General features: G+C 37.8%; 1 pseudogene; it reads left to right on the top strand.

Annotated features, from left to right (window-relative positions):
* LOC149857222 (plasmanylethanolamine desaturase 1-like) overlaps window positions 1-14961 on the top strand; it is a 134910-nt pseudogene extending 119949 nt beyond the window's left edge.
* Window positions 14962-19544: the final 4583 nt, after the last annotated feature.

Here is a 19544-nt window from a genome sequence, read left to right as displayed (position 1 = left end):
TTTTTGTTAAAGAACCTTGAATAATTTGGAGGAGGAAGCTGTACTTTTTTTGCCCTAAAATGGTATCTTTTAAAATTACTTTAAATTTTAATTTCCCATAGGAACATGACTTTTAGAGAAGTGGTACTCAAACTTTTGGCCCTGTGGGTCTGATGAGTGCCGTACAGCTAGTCTGCAGGTCAGATGAAACCCTGCGTGCTAGGTCTGGGCCCTGGGCCTTGGCACCACCCCTCCATACCTCACAGGTCAGAATTGGGACTCGGGCCCTAGTACTGCTCCTTCCTGGGCGCACACTGGGATTGGCTCCTGGGGCCCACTGCTGCCCCCATCCAGCCCTGCATGCTGGTACTGAGTGCTTGATCTAGCACACTGTGCTCAGGGCTCCCCACAGGTCCAGAAATACAACAGCAGGGGAGTGGTGCCACCAGGGCTCGAGCATTCCTGTTTTAGATTTATCACTGTTCAAAGTCGGTTACATTAAAGGAGCAGCAATATGCCAGTACTGTTAAGTAACTTGTAGATACTGATGACTGAAGCACCATTTAAAAATCTTTCTCTTGGGTCCAGCTGAAAGTATACATCTTACTATATGTGCAGTGTATCTATTTGCTCTGCAAGCGTGGAATTTCTCTCTGATTTGGACACATATTGCAGTTCCATTTCTGTGAAAGTATCTTGACTCTTTGCTTCTATCATTATGCATACGTATTTTGGAATTTTTTCCAATATCACCAGGCATCAGATTTATAGTACTATAAATCTGATACCTGATGATATTGGAAAAAAATCCAAATCTTTGAAATGCTCCAGGATGGGTTTTTTCTTTTTCTCTTTCTATTTTTTTCTTTTCTTTTTTCCTTTAGTTTAAAGCAGCCAACTTTGATGAATGACAAGTCTTCATCCTTTTTTCATAGGGGAAAAAAGTAGCAAAATAGCAGCTTTGATTCCTCTTTCTCCTGAGAAATGTTACAAGATATTTTGCAAGTTGCAATGTCATCTTTAAACCAGTGGTATTTCTTTTTTCCAAGAATCTTAGAATAGTTTTCTTTTTCCTGAAGTTATGTGCCATCTTGTGAAGATACATAGCACTCTTTAAATTGATCTTCATCTCCTGGAACGTTGATCTTTTTTTCTGGGAGATGATAAAGTTGTCATCAAAATGTAAAACTGAGCCTTTCATTCAACAGATACTTTTTTTTTTTTCCTTACCAGCTGTCAGAGGCTCTGTTCTTGCAATTGACTGCATGCAGATTCATCAGTCTGCCTTCCCAGAGCACTGTTGCTGTTGGGGGTTCATACAGGTGCATTGCTGCACATGTGCACAGTCAGCTGTTGAACTGGGGCCTTGAAAACTAATGAACAGCTTTTGTCAACCTGCTGTCTTTCTATTGGAGCCTAATAGTAACTGAAAAAGTCTTAGTTTGGAAAGCTCTATGCATTGAGTACTGTGTACTTGGTGGCAATGATTCTCATGTAGATCTCTTACTAGCTTTTATACAAACTTCAACATGTTTTATGAATAATAATAATAATAGTAATAATAATAATAAAGAGTAATAACTAAAACTAGTAAATTGAATGAACAGTAACAATCAGGGCAACTTCCAGTGATTTATTTCCAGGAAAATAAATTCCTTCAAGCACAAATTAAATCTCCCTTTTGAATTTATCTTTGTTTTCATGGTAGTTTTTATTGGGTTTTTTTTGTTCTACAGTCAGCCCTAAACATGTACCAGGTGGTTGGTAGTATTTTTTTAAAAAAAGATCAGTTCAGTTCTATGACGACCTTAGTATTACTTATTTCTGAACATCGGTATGAGATTGGGGTTTGAGGGATGATGTTGGTTAAGACTTTGTTGAAAACATACTTAAACTTTGCATTTTCATAGTTGTAGCGTGTTCAACTTACTTTTCATGTTTTTTCTACCAAGGCCTTTTTCTCATATTCTTATTTCTCTAATGAATTTCTTCCTTCTGGTTGTGAAACTACAAAAACTGTTGTGGCTGTAGACAGAGTGATAGTAAATTATTTTGTATATAAACCTGTTGCTTTTTTAGGTCTTTGTGTAAGTGATCCTTTACATTTTATAGATGAAGGAAGCCAGGTGTTATTTTTACATGATTGCTTTTATCTCACATGTTTATTTTCTTAGCATGACAGCTAAGAAACCTTCTAGCAAGAAACTTAGGATCTTTTGTAAAAATAATTTGAATGTGTAAAAAAACAAAGGAAAGAAAGCCTGATTGGCAAAGTAAGCATTTCAGAAGTGTTTCCTCAGTTGTACAGTTACAATAAGCTAACCAAAGAATGCTGCAACTGTAGCAGCATAAATTTCTTACAGCCTTCTGAAATAATGATATTTCATATTTTGTTTTCAGATGGCTGCAATATTGGGTTTGATGTCTTGTCTGAACAGAAGGTATCCACAGAAAATGATTAATTAAGTGGGTGCAAGTTAAGAAATTGTTTCTGTATCAAATTCTCACCAAAATATTGTTTGTCAGTGATACTGGTCTCTCACATAGGAATGGTAGAACGCTGATCTGACCAAACCCACAAACCTTTGTGTTTTTTCTGCAAGTTTTTTACCTTTGTATAATTTGCTGATTTGTCTGTTAAATTTTTGCTATCATCCAGAGTGTTAATGAATGCTGAACAATACCAGATCTACAACCAGCTCTTTCAGGGAATGCAGAAATGTGCACTATTTTGCTGTAGCGTCATTGATAATTTGTGGCTGCTTCTCTTTTTGCTTGTGTAACAGTAATTAGCACTGATTTTCTCCTCTGACATTGATTGCAGACACAGAATTAGAGGTGATTTGTTTAACATGTAGCCTATTGTATCCTTCAGGTTTTTGTTGTACACCTGCTCTATTAATGCTTGAGGCTATTAGCATCATGTCACATGACCTCTGCTTTGTGTATCCATTGTTAGGTTTGCTAGGTTGAGGCTGGGCATGTAAATTGGGAAAAGGGAGGGGGGAATGTATATTCTTGACTCCTAACTCAGCCAGTCTACCTGCAATCCATGGTTTTTATGTTCACAGTGAACATGGTGTGTTCAGGAAATTCTCAAGCTACACTTGTTTGATAAAATGACACTTTGGGAACTTTTGCTTAATTCACAGTTTTTGGAAGAGTAGGAAGATAGATTACATGTTCAGACTGAAAGCACAAATGTGGGGGAAAGTCTATAGGAATTTTGCAAAAATAATTCAAGTGTTGTTTTTCCGCACTGCCAGACATTTATCAGGTCATCGAGAGAGCATCATATTGATTCAACAACAATAACCGGACATGACTTCATTGAGACCAATGGAGATAATTGATAACTGTAATTCCATTGGCTTGTATGGTGTATACATTTCTCTTGCAAATGCCAGGTAGGTTTATTTATTCATTTATTTTGATGGACAAGGAGAGGGATGAGTAATGCTTGTTAGTGCCAAGGGACTGGTTCTCTACTGCCTTGCACCTCATGTGGTCATTTTACCAGGACAAACTTCTGATGTTTCCAAATTGGAATTCTCCACTCATCCCAGTAGTAGTATTTTCCTCTGCTCAAAGTAAGAGATGGGAAATCAAATGTTCACCACTGTCTGGGTATAAAGATTTTTTTCCCCCAAAGTGCGGCTTCTTTTTTCATCTGCTGTGGCAGCTGAAAGTATGTGGAGGAAAGATGTTTCACTAGTACCCAGTCTATTTTTGTATCATGGTGTCTGTGCTGAAATGCACTGGATGAACAGTGGCCAATCTCAGGCACAGTGCAAGTGGAGTACTGACCAACAGACTGTGGGGTAAACAAGCCTGGGAAAGTTCAGGTTTTGCTGGTGCCATGCAATTTAGCAAGCCTGGAGAATGTAAACCAATTCTCCTTCCCCTCTTTTGGCCTTCTACAGTTAGGTTGGGAGTACTTTTGGAAAGTGGCCTACCCTCCATTCTGCAGGTCATGGATGAACTTCTGTAGTACAGGCTGCTGCTTTCCTGACCAAATCACTTTAGTTAAGTACAGATGTTCAAAAAGCCCCTGGTGGAACTTTTCTATCTTACCGCGCTTTACTTACAGTGCAATAAATTAGAGCAGGAGCCAACTGATCAGATGTTTGCTGTTTGGTAGGCAGGGCAGCTGCTGCAAGGGCCCTCCCCTCCAGAGCCCTTCCCCTGCAGCCTCCCTCCCTCCCCTTTCCCTGGTTGGATTGTGGTATGCCGTGGGACTGGAGCACAGAAACCCTGCTCTTCTCTCTCTATTCCCTCCCTGGCTGTATGTGGGGCTGGCATCAGAGGCCATCACTGACTCAGCCCAGTGGAAGCTGAGGGCGTAGGGCTGACTCCACACTTGGGCAGAGCAAACAAGCTCTGCGTGAGGCTGGAGTTCAGCCCTGCACAGTACCACCTGGGATGGCGGCAATCATGCTCTAAGTTAACCCTTGATGGGATCTGGCACAGATGTTCAATAAAGTGCTCTAACAAAACACTTTACATTAGTACACACCCATCCAGAGTTAACGTAGATCCACCATTTTTAAGTGCTTTTTGTGCCATGAACATCTATTCATAAAACAGTTTCTGCACACTTGAAGTGCATTAAGTGTAACATCTGTACCTAGCCTATGTTGCAAGAACACGGTGCCTGGAACTGGAGAACTTGGGCTCCTGAGCCCTTCTTTTTGCTTTGTCTCATAGGCTGAATGTTTGTGTGGCCACTTGATATTAAGTTGTGTTGGGGCATCACAACACACTGAGCTGGGCTGAAGTTCCAGGATTCAGGTTTGTTTGTTTGAATTTGATCTGAAAGATTTGGAGGCAGCAGGCTCAAATTTCCACTCAAACCCAGTAATGAGCTGAATTTCATATTGCCTGTACCGCACAGCCAGCTTGCTACACAGAATCTTAACAGCTTTAATAATTCCCCTAACCATCCAATTAGACTAATAATAAAGGCTTAATTACATATCCAGTTAATCATCAGATTTGTTCACCGAATGGCTTTAATTGGTAGATAGAGCTGTTACAGTATTCGAGTTTGAAAGCTCTCACCCATTTTTGCTCACAGCTATATCCACCCAACTGTTTTTATGATTGGGACTTGACCAGCATTATTAAGACAATAAAAAAGCTCAGGAGCTAAGAAACCTAACCACCCACTGCTATTGCAGCACCCTTCTATCCAAAGCTGCCTGTGTTCAAGTGTGACCCTCTGATTTATAGTGCTTTGTACTGCACATGTTCAAGGAACTCCAAATAGCAAATGGCTGCTTTACAGGTTTCCAAAAATGAAGCTGTTCTGTATTCTGCCCAGGTAGTTTTCACAAAATGATTGTTAAAGACTCTGGGACCTGGAAGGCCCTTGGCTTTGTAGGATTCAATAATGCACCACCTAAGCCATTTTGAAATAGATACTTCAGTAGCCCTGAGTCTTTTCTTATTATGGAAACATATAAATTGGCTCATCCTGTAAAACCCTTCAGTTTTAAAAATGTAAAACCTAATTGCCTTATGGACATTCAAAGAATGGAGGCGCTTCTCTGGGGAGATTTTGCACTGAACCGAAAGATGACATAGCTAGTTACTGATTAAAAAGAAAAAAAAGAGTTAACCTCTTGCTGCCAGTTGTCAGGATTCCCACCCCCCCCACCCATTTATATTTTTTTTCATGGTCTTAATTGCTACTGGAGTTTTTGTACCGCACAATTTTTTGCTCATTTTCTTTAGGGTTATGTGGAATAACTGCTTACAGGAACCTCGTTGTTCTAATCAGTTTTTCCTTGATGCTTTGAAATGGAATGACCTGTCCAATTGCAGAATAGCTTCCCTCATTTAATAAGCCTCCTGATATCCCTTCTATGCTCAGAAGACTCATGCTCAAGCCTCAGCCTCTGCTGACAATATTGATCTTTGCTCTGTGTTTCAAATGTATCTCTGAAATCACCTTAACTTAAAAAAATCTTAAATTTCCAGTGTCAAGAATAATGATTCTGCTTTAACATAAATAATTTGCTATCAAAGAATAAGAAAAGGCAATATTTTTAGCAAGCTTTACACCCTAGGGAAGTAAATCACATATAAAAATGCACTTTCAAAGTGTGGGTCTGTAGAAAAAGGAGCAGTATGTGATTGGCAAAAAAAATGAATTTCTGTGAATTAGAACAACTCATTATTCGTGCTATACACACTTTACTGCCTTACATTCACTGTGCTTAGCTGGAATATAAAATAAAAAAACTGCAGCCCTTCTCCCTGGCCCTCAGTGGCAGTCTCTCTGATTGGATGCCACCTACAGCATGTCAGAGAGCATCAAGGAGCCAGAAGCTGGGAAACATGCAGAGTAACCGTTTCTTAAAGTGCATGTCACAAGTTACCTTTAAATATAGTTTTTGAGTATTTTAGATTGAACAGACACTTCATTTCCCACTAACAACTCATTCAAGGGGGGAAAAACGTGGATCAATAGCATTTTGATAAAGTATGATTTCATAGCTGTCGTCTTTAAAAAAAATGGAATAAAAGATTTCAGGAAATGCTGCTATATAACATTAAAGTAAGTGGAATGATATTACTTTGGTAGTTATGCCTTTTATAATGGCTAGATTCAATTGTGTTGACATGGGCATTGTCTGGATTTTGTTTAGTACAGTACCATATGCATTGCACATAAGAAATAACAGGGCTAATTGTAATATAGCCTATATGGCTATTTGTTTTTCTTCAAACAATATGTTGCACCACTGTTCAGAGCATGTTTGTACTTCTACTGCAACAATATAACTTCTGTAATCTGAATTGGGGAGAGACCCTGCTTATCTAAACAATTTGCTGTTATCTTCACCAACTTTGTACTTCAGAATGTACTTTTGAAAGCAGAATTCAGATAATTCTGAGAGGCTTGATCCTGTAAAGTGCTGAACCTTTCTGAAAAGGCATTAAGCACTTTAGGTCACATTGGCCATAATGGGAGACCCTCATAGCATGTAGTGTGGGTGTATGCGTGTGCAATTTTGTTTTTTTTTCAGTGCCTTGTTCAATCAGGGTGTTCCGGTTGCCTCCTTCAGGAAATGTAATGATATCTTTCCATACTTTTGTTTTAGACACTTGATGCTGTGTGGAGAGCTAGCTGCAGACAATATTGGCCATATATATATGCTCAGTAACTTCACCATGGTGCTGTAAGCAATAATGATAGCAATATCAAAATATGCCTTTCATGTTGTATTTGGTTTGCCGAGTTAATCCAAAGTCTGAAAAAGGGACCAGTACATTTCACAAGCATAAGTAAAGCAGCAGCATTTACCTTTGCATTCAAATGCTTAATCTTCCAAAGGATATTTAATCCTTTGTTGATACCCAAAATAATTATTTCCTATGTTTAGTATAAATGTGTGTGCACCATGGTAAGATGAGGCTCAATTTCAAATGTAGAATTTCCTGTTCCTTAGTCAACCCAATTTATCCCTACTTCTTATGTTTTCCAGTGTGGTGGATGGAGTGGAAGAGAAAAGAAATCCTTGTCATTAGAAAATCAAATCCCTACTAATGAGCTACACTGTTCTGATGCTTTGTGGTATTTCAATATTATTATTATTATTATTGGTCTCTGTAGGGGCTTAACAGAGAATGTAATCTTTAACTCAGGGGCATTTGGTGAAAGTTGCTGAGATTTTTGCCCCCTCTCCCATTGCTCTTGCACAAAATTTTGTGCTTAATTTTTAAATAGAAATCTATTTTTGTAATAGAGCCCTTAGGGGCTTGGAACTTATCTCATTACTTATATATCTGTTGTACCTTGTTCACTGAACCACCTCCTATAATCAGGTTGAAATGTTTTTATTTATCTCTGCCATTATGCAGTATAATACCTTGCTTACAACCAAATCAGGAATCTTTCTTGGTTTATGATGGTTCATTAAGTGAATACAATTAAGCATCTGTTCAAACTAAAATGTTAAACTTTATGACATTTGGGTTGATAGTCAAGTGTGTTCAGTACAAATGCCACATTTCAGTACTTGACTTTTTAAGATTTTACTACTATGACTTCTTCAATTTGTCTTTTGTTCTCTTAGTTTTGGTTTCTACTACATTTTGTTCTCACTGTTTCTGAGGTGATGCCCCGTGATTCCCAGGCCTTCTTCTGACCTTTCACATTTTCTTGCCCGCTCCATGGGTGACACTAGCTTTGTTGCCTGACTTCCATTTCTTTCCTCACCTGCACCTTTTTTTCCATAAGTCACTGTTTCTGAATCCCCATTTGCTTTCCTCATTTCTGCTTTAGCATATGGACAGATGTACATGTGTAGCTGCTTAGAGGGAGAGAGAACTGCTGCACATGCCTGTATGTTTTGTGTTTACATGTGCATGATCCTGTATTGATATCAGTGAGTTAAATGAGCCTAACTGTAACCCTGATTGAAACAGGGTTAGAGGTGAAGCCCTTTTGTATTGCTACAGAATCATGCAGACTTAACAGTTGCATCCCAACAGCCTGTATCAGTAGCCTTTGATAGTGATACAATTGCTACATCTGTCTCTACCCATAAAAGGAAAAGCTACAGAACCACAAGCTATATAGGTACCAAAATGAAGTTATGTGATCCTGTTATTGTCAGCCCTTTGGCCCCTGTCCCACCCTTGTCAGAAATTAATGTATAAACACTTCAGTGCAGGGGCTGCACCTTTAGTATATTTCTGCAAAGCACACAGCATGTTTTTGGATATTCTAGCATTATTGGGTGCTCACTCAGTATTAAAAAACTGAGCTTAGTGTGATGGCTCAACCTGTGATCTGAACAGAATCTAGGCCAGCAGAACACAGTTGTGAAGGTGTCTTTATACCACCTTTCACATTTCCAGGATTCTGGCTGTAATTTAAAGCTGCCACCGTTTTAAAGCTGATTTTAACCTTTGCCAAGCTGCTCACCTCAATATGGGGCCATTCTAGGTGCAGCAGATAGTCGGTACATAGACATACTTCAGTAACTCCTCTTCCCACCATGACTTCCACACGGCGTGTTGTGATCTGGGCATGCCTAGCTGGCCAGATGCATCAGGACTCTAAGTCCCTTTGCACGTAGAGCAGCATAGAAAATGTGGATGTATTTTCCCATTAAGCCCAAGAAAGAGTAGATTAAAACCAAACCTGTGGATCCTGGTGTGAGACGGGAGGCACAGAACCTTGTAATTCCAACGCTCTAGATGGCTTGTATAGGGAAGTGGTTGAGACTCACCGTGGTGTCTGGGTGAGACGCACAAAAGTACTAGGTTAGAGAGTCATAAGTACTAAGTGTACATTTATTTCGGAGGAGGGGGACCTTGGGTGAAACTGGATCTTATTTTCATTTAGATTTTAACTAAATGGTCTAACAGAAATCCCGAGGTATTGTTTTCCTGTGGGTACTGTCTTGAGAGAAAAAAGGAATGGAAACTTAAAATGAATTGAATGTGCATGTGGTTCTTTTTGGCATACAATATCCTTTCATGGTTGCATACTTGAAATCAGGGATAAATTAAGACATGAGCTCAGTCGGCAGCCTGGTTGAATTTATCCATCTTTAAACTTGCAAAAAGAGAAATACTTGGTATTTTTGTTTTTGTTTTAGGACCATATACAATCTGCTAAATAGATTATTATTTGTTACTGCCATACAACTGTGCTGACCATAGGGAGAGTTCTCTTATTTGCTCCAAACTTCATTGTGATACCAAAATACCAAGTACTAAAACAATTTTAGCAAGGAAGTTTTGTCTATTTTTTCTTGCCTACTGTGAGAAACAGATTATTGAAATGGATCCCTCTGGCTGGAAATTTATGTAGGATTTTTCACCTTATTATAATTAAACTAACATTCTGATTTTTTAGAAAGAAACAAATGCATACCTTTCCCCTATTAAATAATCTGTGTGTTCTTTCTAGACCTCGTGGGAGAAGTTAGAACCATGTGTTATTCACTGTTGCAAAAACTTATGTAAAGACATAAAAATACAGATCAAAACTGAATGAAGAAGATTTTAAAGTTGTGATGACTGAATTTGGCGTGCCTGTTCATCTGAAAGTAAATGCTTACCTGTCATCTCTGAAGCTGTGATCATCCTCCATCATGCTCACCTCTTTTTCTTTTTTTCTTCCCCTGCACCTTAATATCTAAAGTCCTCAGTTACCTCCTCTTTGTTGTTATTGCTTCTGCTCCTCTATTTACCTCCACTCTAACAGGCCAGTTGCCAAAGGAGAGTCCTAGAGAAGGTCTCAAAGGGACTTCCAGAAGTCATCTAGTCTAGGACTGCATGGTGCTAATGCCACTTGTTTGGCTTCATTGTCTGGCTCCTCTATCTGATAACTTCTGGTTGGTCTGCTCTCTCCTAACTCCAGGCCCCCTTCTCTCTATCTGTGAATCTGCAGTCAGACATATAGAATAAGAATAGAGGAGCTGAGTTTAAGTGGCTGTCCAAAAAGGTACTATACCTCCATTTTGGCTTAGCAGGCAGAAGGGCCATCTACATGACTGGATGAAAAATGAAGATGTAAGAAACCAAGTGGCTCTATCAGTGCTAATAAAAACATTTGGAAACATAATTGGAAAACGGGTCTGAAATACTGAGATTCTCTCCCTAAAGATTGTATTGTCTTAACTTGTAGTATGTGTCCCAAGACTTCTGTAGTAGAAATATGTTGGAATGATACTGCAATTAAACTGCTATGGAAACATTGCATTCCCTGCTATGAAGCATTGCTGATGAAGATTTTTATTTAAGGACGTCTAAACTAGCGACCTCAGTCCCTAGAGCTCCGACCATATATTTAGAATGCTGAATAAGGATTTTAGGGGCCTAACTTTAGATATCCATTAAAAAACAAACAAACCTCTCCCCCTTCCCCCCTTGCTCTTCCCCCACACCTCCCCCAACCAAGCAGTGCCCCCGCCCCAACAACCCTTGGGATATACTATCATGTGTTACCAATGCTTTGCTGTTCTGCTGACTTCCACCGCTGCATGTTGCTGTTGTTAGAAAAAGGGACTCCTTTCTACATTCTGAATTTGTTTAAAATCCAATGCATCTTGGAGACTAATCAATCGCTAGGTCAATCACTGTCTGAGAAGATGCCCTTGTGATCACATTTGTAGGAAAATATTGATGGAGAACTGCAGTGGTAGGTACTATGTGAATCAAATGGGTGCTGCCAAACCCCTGAGTCAGAGATGCTCTAGGAACGAGATGTGTTGCTTTTTGCTGCAGAATCAGGATTAGCCTCTGCAGGAGCCAGGCCAGATAAGCCCCCTGGAGTCTTCAAAGCTGAAGTCACAGAAATTCAATTTAAAAAAAAATTGAATATGTCTCTAAACTATTAATAATGGAATGGATTTACAGACATGCATCTTAATTTTAGCTTTCTCCTCCCATCACTGTGGCTGAGTATATGAAAGACAGTGTTTTCCCCCATTTTGTTATTTTTATCTTCTGCTTTTGGCTGCCATTATGGCACCTTCTTATCAAATAGGCTTTTGAGGGTCCCTGCTGCTGCTGATCCTAAGCACAGTGTGTTGCTGATTGACATGGACCACAGAGTGCCCAGCAGTACTTGCCTGGACTGAGAGAATGGGCTAATGCCCTTTCTCTCACAAGTTAGTCTTGAGAAATTTGAGTAGCTCAAATGAAAGCTTAGTTTATTTTCTATGGGAATTATTGCTCACGTATAACTGGAAGAGTGAAAAATTATGTAGCAAGGAAAGCCTCCAGAAAGAGAGAAAGTAGGTGATAAAAATAGGGCATTTCCCTTACTGAATTTCCAAGCTGTACAGCAAGAGGTTTTCACTTACTCATTTTTTTAAGGTCAATAATGTATTTTGTAAAGCAAAAATAATTCTGGATTGCTTGCAATCAATTTCAGTTTCCAATTAATAGAATTTCATAGCATTGTGTTCTTACAGTTCATCCAGGGCAGAATGAACCCTGACATAAGAGCATGTTTTTAAGAGCATTCAGTGATTTCATACCATGCAATGAAACTGCATGTTTATAGATCTCAGGAAAGTAGAAGCCACTTATACAACTGGAACTATGATTTTTAACAATATTTCTGTTTACCATACCAATACCAAATTGCTCTTAGGGGACAATATGTAAAAATAGTTTTGAAAAAGGTATAATTATAAGCATTCCATAAATGGTCATACTGGTAATATAAGGATTGTTCATTAGGCAAGAATGAAGAAAATTGTGCAAATATAGGATATTTGAAAATTAATAATGTCTGAGGTTAATATGAAATAGTATAATGATAGACTAATTCAGCTATAATTGACTGCCATCTGGTGGTAATACAAAAGAATAACTGATATATTATTGTAGTGGCAGAAAGCATTTACAAAAAGACTTCAAACCTCTTTTCTAGGAGACTTAAGGCTTAACTAATGGGAGATAATCACAGTTAATCATGTTTTAATTTTATAGTCCTATCTAATAGTGATAACAAAATAATTTCCTCATTCTTAGTTTACCTTGTCTTGGGTGCTTGCAAATTAAATCTCTCTCTGTCTCTCTCTCTCTTTACTAAATACAGATTTATTAAATACAGATAAAATGCACTGACTAGGAAGTCTTTTCAGTCTCTGATTCACTTTACCAGTGCTCACTAAATTGCTACAAATTGCAGAAATCAGATTAAATTACTGTTCTGGACTCAATAACCAAATTGACAAAACACTTTTTACTCATTTTAATTCTTGCTAAATTTTCACTTTTATGGGATTCTTTTCCCAAAATACCCCAAAAGAAACCAACAGAATCTATTCTAGATCATGCTGTCTCCTTATCTGGAAGGTAGAGATTAGTTAGTAGGTAACAGTGCTGTGTTAAGACTTCCACAGAAAGTGCTTCTGATTTTATTGCACAATAATACTTAAAGTGTGCTAGGCATTGTGAATGAAAACAGTAAACCAGGGTTATAAGATAGATCATCTGCACACAGCATATACTTGCAGAAAAATATTAGGGCTATTTTATTTTGTTGCCAGAAGTAATTCGGACTGATCTGTCTTCAAGCCCTGAATTGTATTCTTTTTGAATAAGTCAAGTAGTCATAATTAGTGTCAGTAGTTCTATAGTGATATCAGAAATACAAAATGTTTATTTCCTGTTCTAGGTGAAGGGATAAATATACCACGGTCCTATCACAATGTGTTCAATATTAGTTTTTAATAATAACTTATGGAGTATGAAATAGGGACAATAAACATGTAAACAACTGAAAAGTTTAAGAAGGGAAAATGTGGGAAAACAGGTAAAGACCTGTTCTAGTCTTATGTACGCTTGCATTGGCAGAATGAATACTTAGGTTGGGTTTTGGTTGTGTTTTCTCCAGACAATTTGGAAATGCTTCTTGGTTAGTTCAGAGTAGCTTAAGGGAGAAAGAAATTAAGTGTATGTGAAAGTTAGTATGTATGCATGGTCCATTTGTCCTCCCTGGGCACACTGGGGAGGGTGGGCAATGAAAAGCAGTTTTTTCTGGACTCCAACCCTCTGCTGTGGGTTAGTTCTCAAGCTATTTGAGAGGAGTGTCTTCATGACTGAAGATCAGTGGCTGAGGTATACTTTCTGAGGAATGTAAGACAGCAGCATTGTGGAAAAATGCTGGGAAAAGTGCATGCATGCTTGTGGGGAGGCACCACAGTACCACATTTCTGTACTGCGCATGTCCTTGATGCTTAGCCCCACTTCCACTCTGCCAAGGTGTGGAGAGGAGGAGACTGGAATTTGAGGACCTTAATGTATCACCATTGCAAAATCCTGTTGTATGTGCAGGTAGAGGTTCAGCAGATCCTAAGGCAAATGGAAACCATTCTCCCCTGCAACATGTAACACTCCCCAGAAGACCTATGTCTTCCTTAGCATTCAACTTTTTCTTCTCAGTTTGTTGGACTGTCAAGATTTTTCTTAAGAAAGGCACGCTTTTTTGTCACAATGACAATGTCATTATAAGCAGTATTTAGCGTGGAATCACTTTGGAGCATTAATTGCATTGGTTGAAATTGCTGTAATGCTGAGTGTATGGTTTTGTCTGCATTTCATTATAGTTTTAGAACCCAAAATCCAAAAATAGCTTAAATGTCTCAGGAGGGCTTAGGGTTGTCAGTGTCTGGTACAGACCTGTTCGGGGAGAAAACAACCCATGGTTTCTATTTTAAGTGCTGTTTCATTAGCAAATAGTAGTAGCTGTTGAAATTTGAAAGTGTTCTGTTTCTTATTAATGTATCTGTGTTACTACAGAATGACGTAATCTTGCCTTATCCACATTTTGCTTTCAAAACTGAATTTGTATGTTGGTGTTTTTTTCTTTACAGAGTCTATATTTGAGATGCATGCTTGGGAGTGCTTTCTGTTTGCACTAGGTGTTTTTGTCACAATGACCAATCAAATTCATAAGTGGTCCCATTCCTACTTTGGGCTGGCAGCCTCTCTGGGTCACAATTTTACAAGATCTGCACATCATTTTACCAAGGAAACACCACAGAATCCATCATGTAGCACCCCATGAAACCTATTTTTGCATCACAACAGGTAAAATAAAAGCTCTCAAAGAGCAATGAAATGTCTAACGCTGGGACATATGGCAGAAAAGAATGTGGGAGCGTAAGGGAAGAAGGGCAGAGAAGTTAACGTTACTTTGTAGTTGCCTATTGCCATTCAGTTGAAACAATGTTATTGTTAATTTATTGCCTAGCAATAGCTTTAGCTTATGTTTAAGGAGGGCAGTAAGTAGCAGGGAATGATACTTTAGCAGGAAGCAAGCAGAAAAGAGGCATGACTGGGTAAATACTATTTTAACTATAAACTATTTTCCCCCTTCCAGGATGGCTAAATCATCCCTTGGATAGAATAAGGGTTTGGAGGAAAAGGGAAAATATTATAGAAGCATTAACAGGTCAGAAACCTCAAACTGATAATTTAGACTGCATGAAGATGGAATAAAACCACACAGAAAGAAGTAACATTTCATATACAGGGAATAAGTATGTCTTTAGCACAATGGATTTTAACCTCTGGCACAATGAGTTTATGAAAACTTTGAAATTCTACACAGCGTTGTTTGTAATGTGACAGCAAATTTTGATGATTTGCCAGCTTGGATCTCCTTAGGAGCTAGAACATAATGGTATTTGGAACACATAACCATGAAATGTAATTGCTAATCTTGATTGTTTTTAAGAGGCTATGATGCCTGATGTTGTATTTGGTAGAACTTCTATATCTTGTATTATACAGAAGTACAGTAGTGTTTGGGCACATATTCACCGTGACTCTAACTTCACAAATGTACATGCAGGGCTCTGGGGGAAGAAACCTTTAAGAGACGATGATTTATGTTAATTGACATAAAGGATCCTTTGGCTTTGTTTGATGTAAATAAGATGTATATACTGGCTCTGTGCCATTTTATACAGAACAGTTTGTAATATTTAATTTGCATGGTGTAGTGTTTTGTATGAAGCTAAGGAGTGAGTATTGCTGACCAGATTTCGATGTTTAAAGTGACCAGCTTTAAACTTCTATATTTTGTGCCCCATTTTTAAGCTAGGTCTTTCCATTTGTTGCTCTAATTTCCACCCCCACTGCATTGTCCCATGCTGCCTGTTGAAATGCTTTCATTAAAACAGTTTTACATTTGAAAAAGCAGTTTAGACAAAATTGGAGTCTTCACAGAACCACTTTCAGTGGAATTTCCTTTGGAAAATTAATCTTTTTACTTTAGAAATGCCTTCATTTTGGAAAATCCCAAATTTGTGCTTGGAATTTTATTTTACAATATTTTGTGACATGTCAGTAGTTGTAGACTATAATGTAGTATGTAGCTGATATTGTATTATACAATATAATGAGATTAAATAGTTTACTTTTTAGTTTTTAATTTAATTTTTAAAATAAGTCAAATCTGTTGTATTGTGTGGCAAATGGGAGATACTTTCTGACTTAGGCGAGATGGCTGTTTCTATCAGTTGTTCCTAATTATTTCAAAAGTAAAATGAAATAAGTAAACTAAAAATCATAGAATAGTCCTGCTATTAAGTTACAGATTCATGGAAATGGAAGAGATGTTGACAGGGTCACCTAAGCCAGTCTCTTGCTCTTAATGCAAGATTGCTGTACCTATATCATTCCTTGTAGATATTTGTTTCGCCTTTTCTAAAAACCTTCACAAATTCCTTAGATAATCTGTTCTAATGCTTAATGGTTCTTCTTATTAGAAATACTCCCCCCCCCCCTCACCGAATATATAAGTTAAATATCCCTTATGGCAGTTTAAATTCATTATTACTTGTCCTATTCCCAACAGACATAGAGAACAGTTTAGGCATTCTTCCTTTTATGTATTTTCAGACTTATCATATATCCCCTCAGTCATGTCTCCTCCAGACTAAACAAACCCAAGTCTTAAAATCATGTTTTTGGACTTCTAGAAATTTTTGTTCCTTTCCTCTGAACTCTCTTCAGGTGGTTGACAACTTCCTTGAAGTTTAGTGCCCAAAAATGGATAGTCACTCCCCCTGAAGCTTCATCAGTGCTGCATAGAGCAGAAAGGTTACTTCACATGTCTGATGTATAATACTTCAGTGTGTCATATGTTATGCTATTGCTATCATTTACCTGTCTGACATAATATAAGAATGAAAAAAGATTCCAAATGAGTTATTTTGGAATTCTGTCAAGAAAATTCAGCTTTGTGACACGTTTAAAAAAAAATAATTTCAACTGGGAATGAAGAAAAGTTTCAGATATTTCCTGAAAACAATGAGTTTTTGACCAATTTTGTTGCCCTCAGTTTTCTCTTCATTTCATGCATTCACTGATTGTCCTGTGTGTTTACTGTAAGTATAAAATATGCTCCCAATCTCTGGTACATCCAGAATTGCACCAATAAGAATAAAGGACCAGTTTGAAAATTGTGTCCTTCATGTTGTTTAATATAAGGAATCCTTAACCGCTCTTGTTTGTTGTTCAATGTTTCTATTGCTATACCACCCACCCCACAATTAGAATTAGGCATTGAACAAGGGTAAGATGTCTGCCTTAATAAGCTTGGAGCTGGAGAAGCTGAGCAACATTGTAACAGTGAGCTTTGTAACTGTGATTTTTGAATTCTTATAATGAATGGAAATCTTATTTTACTAAAAGTAATATGTGTTTTGCTTTTTAAAATCATAACATTTCAGTGAGGAAAAATTGTAACATATGTAACTTCGAACCATTTGCAGCATGCTTACCAAATTAAAACCTACTACCAAGTTGCTAGAGTAGGACATATTGCCCGTTTCTACATGACACGCTGCCTGCACAGTAAGTTAGTACTTGTTTATATTGCATAGTTACTCTACAGTAGGGCTGATGAATGGCTTTCTCGTGCCGTAATAGCCTGAGACTACTGCACAGTAGTGTCACGTCATGTCATAGTTTCTACCGTGTGATGCTACTGTGCAGTAGTTTCAGGGTACTGCACAGTCAGCGTTTTGTGTAGACACGGCCATTATTTTGTAAATTCTAGGAAGCAGATTTTTTATTTGTCTGTGACTGTATAGACTAATTCTAATTCTTTTACATGCTGGTATAAACTCATTGACTTCAATGACGATATGCTTGATTGATACATAATGAAGAACTGGGAAAAAAAATCAGGCTGTAGTTATTAAATGTGGAATCTGTCTCATCTTCTCACCCACAAAATTTGATGCTTATGTTTTACATGAGAATGGGTCAGAAGGAGCAGAAATGTTAATATGTCATTCTGATGCAAGTAGTTAAGATTGGAAAGGGGCACCTTTTGTATATAATATCAACAGGGAATGTATCTTTTGCTGAGCCATAAATAGTGTTCAGATGCAAAAAGTTCAGAAGTTCAAAAAAGTTCAGACTTTTATACCTTCAAAAAGATTAATCAAAAGCAATTACAGTTTTTTGTAATAATTCCATTCTCTTCATTTTAGACAGTCTAGTTATGAGCCTGTCTGCAGCCAAATTGGATAACCTCATAGTAAGCTAAAATGCTCACTGAGCATTCCTATTCTGCATTTTTTGTCTCAGTATAATGATCCCATATACAATATGACCTTTTATGAATTCTGAATTAAATTTTCTGCAACCTGAAAGGCCCATTGAAAGTTATTGGGACTTGGGCACCTATATTACTTGGGCACAAACAGGCAGAGGATCAGTTTTTGAATGTGCTTGGTTACTAACCCTATAAAGAAAGGCCAGGATCTGCTCCAAAGGGGATGGAGCAGCTGCTATAGCAAGCCCGTGAAGCATGTTATGAGTTAGACAGAGCTGTAGGGCCTACTCCTGTATGGTGCTGAATTCCCATCCCTATTGGAGTCCCCTGGAGATTATTTCATGATCAAGCCCTTGGCCAGAAAGACAATGTTACCAAGACCAGAGCATAGTTTTAAAGATGATTTTTTAAAAATCTCCTTTGATGCATATTTGTAGAGTTAAAAATATTTCAACTGTAGGAGGTAAAACTGGATTTTGGTTGGAATAAGTAGAAAACTGATTATATATAACAAGGCTCTTGTATCTTATCTTACCAGTCTGAAGAGGAGGGATGCTAAAAACAGAAACACTGTTTAAAAAAAAAAAAAAAAAAAAAAATCTCTGTCTACCTGACTAGACAAAACCTGCATGTGAAGTAGGGTGCAGAATATACTCAGCTCTTTTGATCAGGCCATAAGCATGTTGTGCTGCCTTTGAGGTGGCTAGGTTAAACAGTTATCTTTAGGGTTCCCTCTTATGGCTTGACGTTGCTAATACAGTTTTATTTATGACCAGTGAATCGTTAGGGATATGAGTGCCAGTAACAGGAGACGAGTAGCTCTAATGCCAACCAGTTAGCCTGAAGTCTGAGCTGATGGGGTAAAGTGGAATACAACATTACAGTAAGTGGATTTAATATTTGATTATTCAGATAACACTATCCAATTAGTAGTCTTTTTGATAAATTAATTTTCACAATGTGGTAGTTAAGAGCTGTTTGGTTCATAAAAATATTGTTTACCAAATCTTTTATCAGCTCCTCATTCTGTTTAAAGAAATTATTACAAAATATTATCATAAAGAACTGAGGAGTGATCTCTCCTTTTTAAAAAAAATCAAAACATTAGGTGCTTTCAAGGGTAAAAACAGATGGGAATTGATTTAACATGCTGTTGTCATAACTTTACATAATTAAGGGCTGATCTAATGACGGTAAATGTTTGGTGAGAGAATTAAAGCTCTACAGTGCTGTACTGAGGTTTGAAGAGAGAACAGTATTGATGTTGATTTCAGATTCCTTCATATGTGGGTGAATCTCCATACAAACTCCCGATTCCTTACATAGCTGTAGCAAGGTGTTAATATTGCTTTGTGACAAACGGAGGTATCTGTAGAAAAGAAAACAGCAGAAGTATCTTTCAAGTTTCCCATAGACTTTTCTATGGTTTTCAAACTTTTGAAATCTACTATTAGAAAATGAGGTATAAGTGTTTTGAAGTTATTTTGACGTTGATTAGTAGTTGATTGTG

Source organism: Crocodylus siamensis, chromosome 9 (genome assembly GCF_052110815.1).
Source record: "Crocodylus siamensis isolate JL-2025a chromosome 9, ASM5211081v1, whole genome shotgun sequence".
Lineage (NCBI taxonomy): Eukaryota > Metazoa > Chordata > Crocodylia > Crocodylidae > Crocodylus > Crocodylus siamensis.
This window is presented reverse-complemented; position numbering and strand designations above follow the sequence as displayed.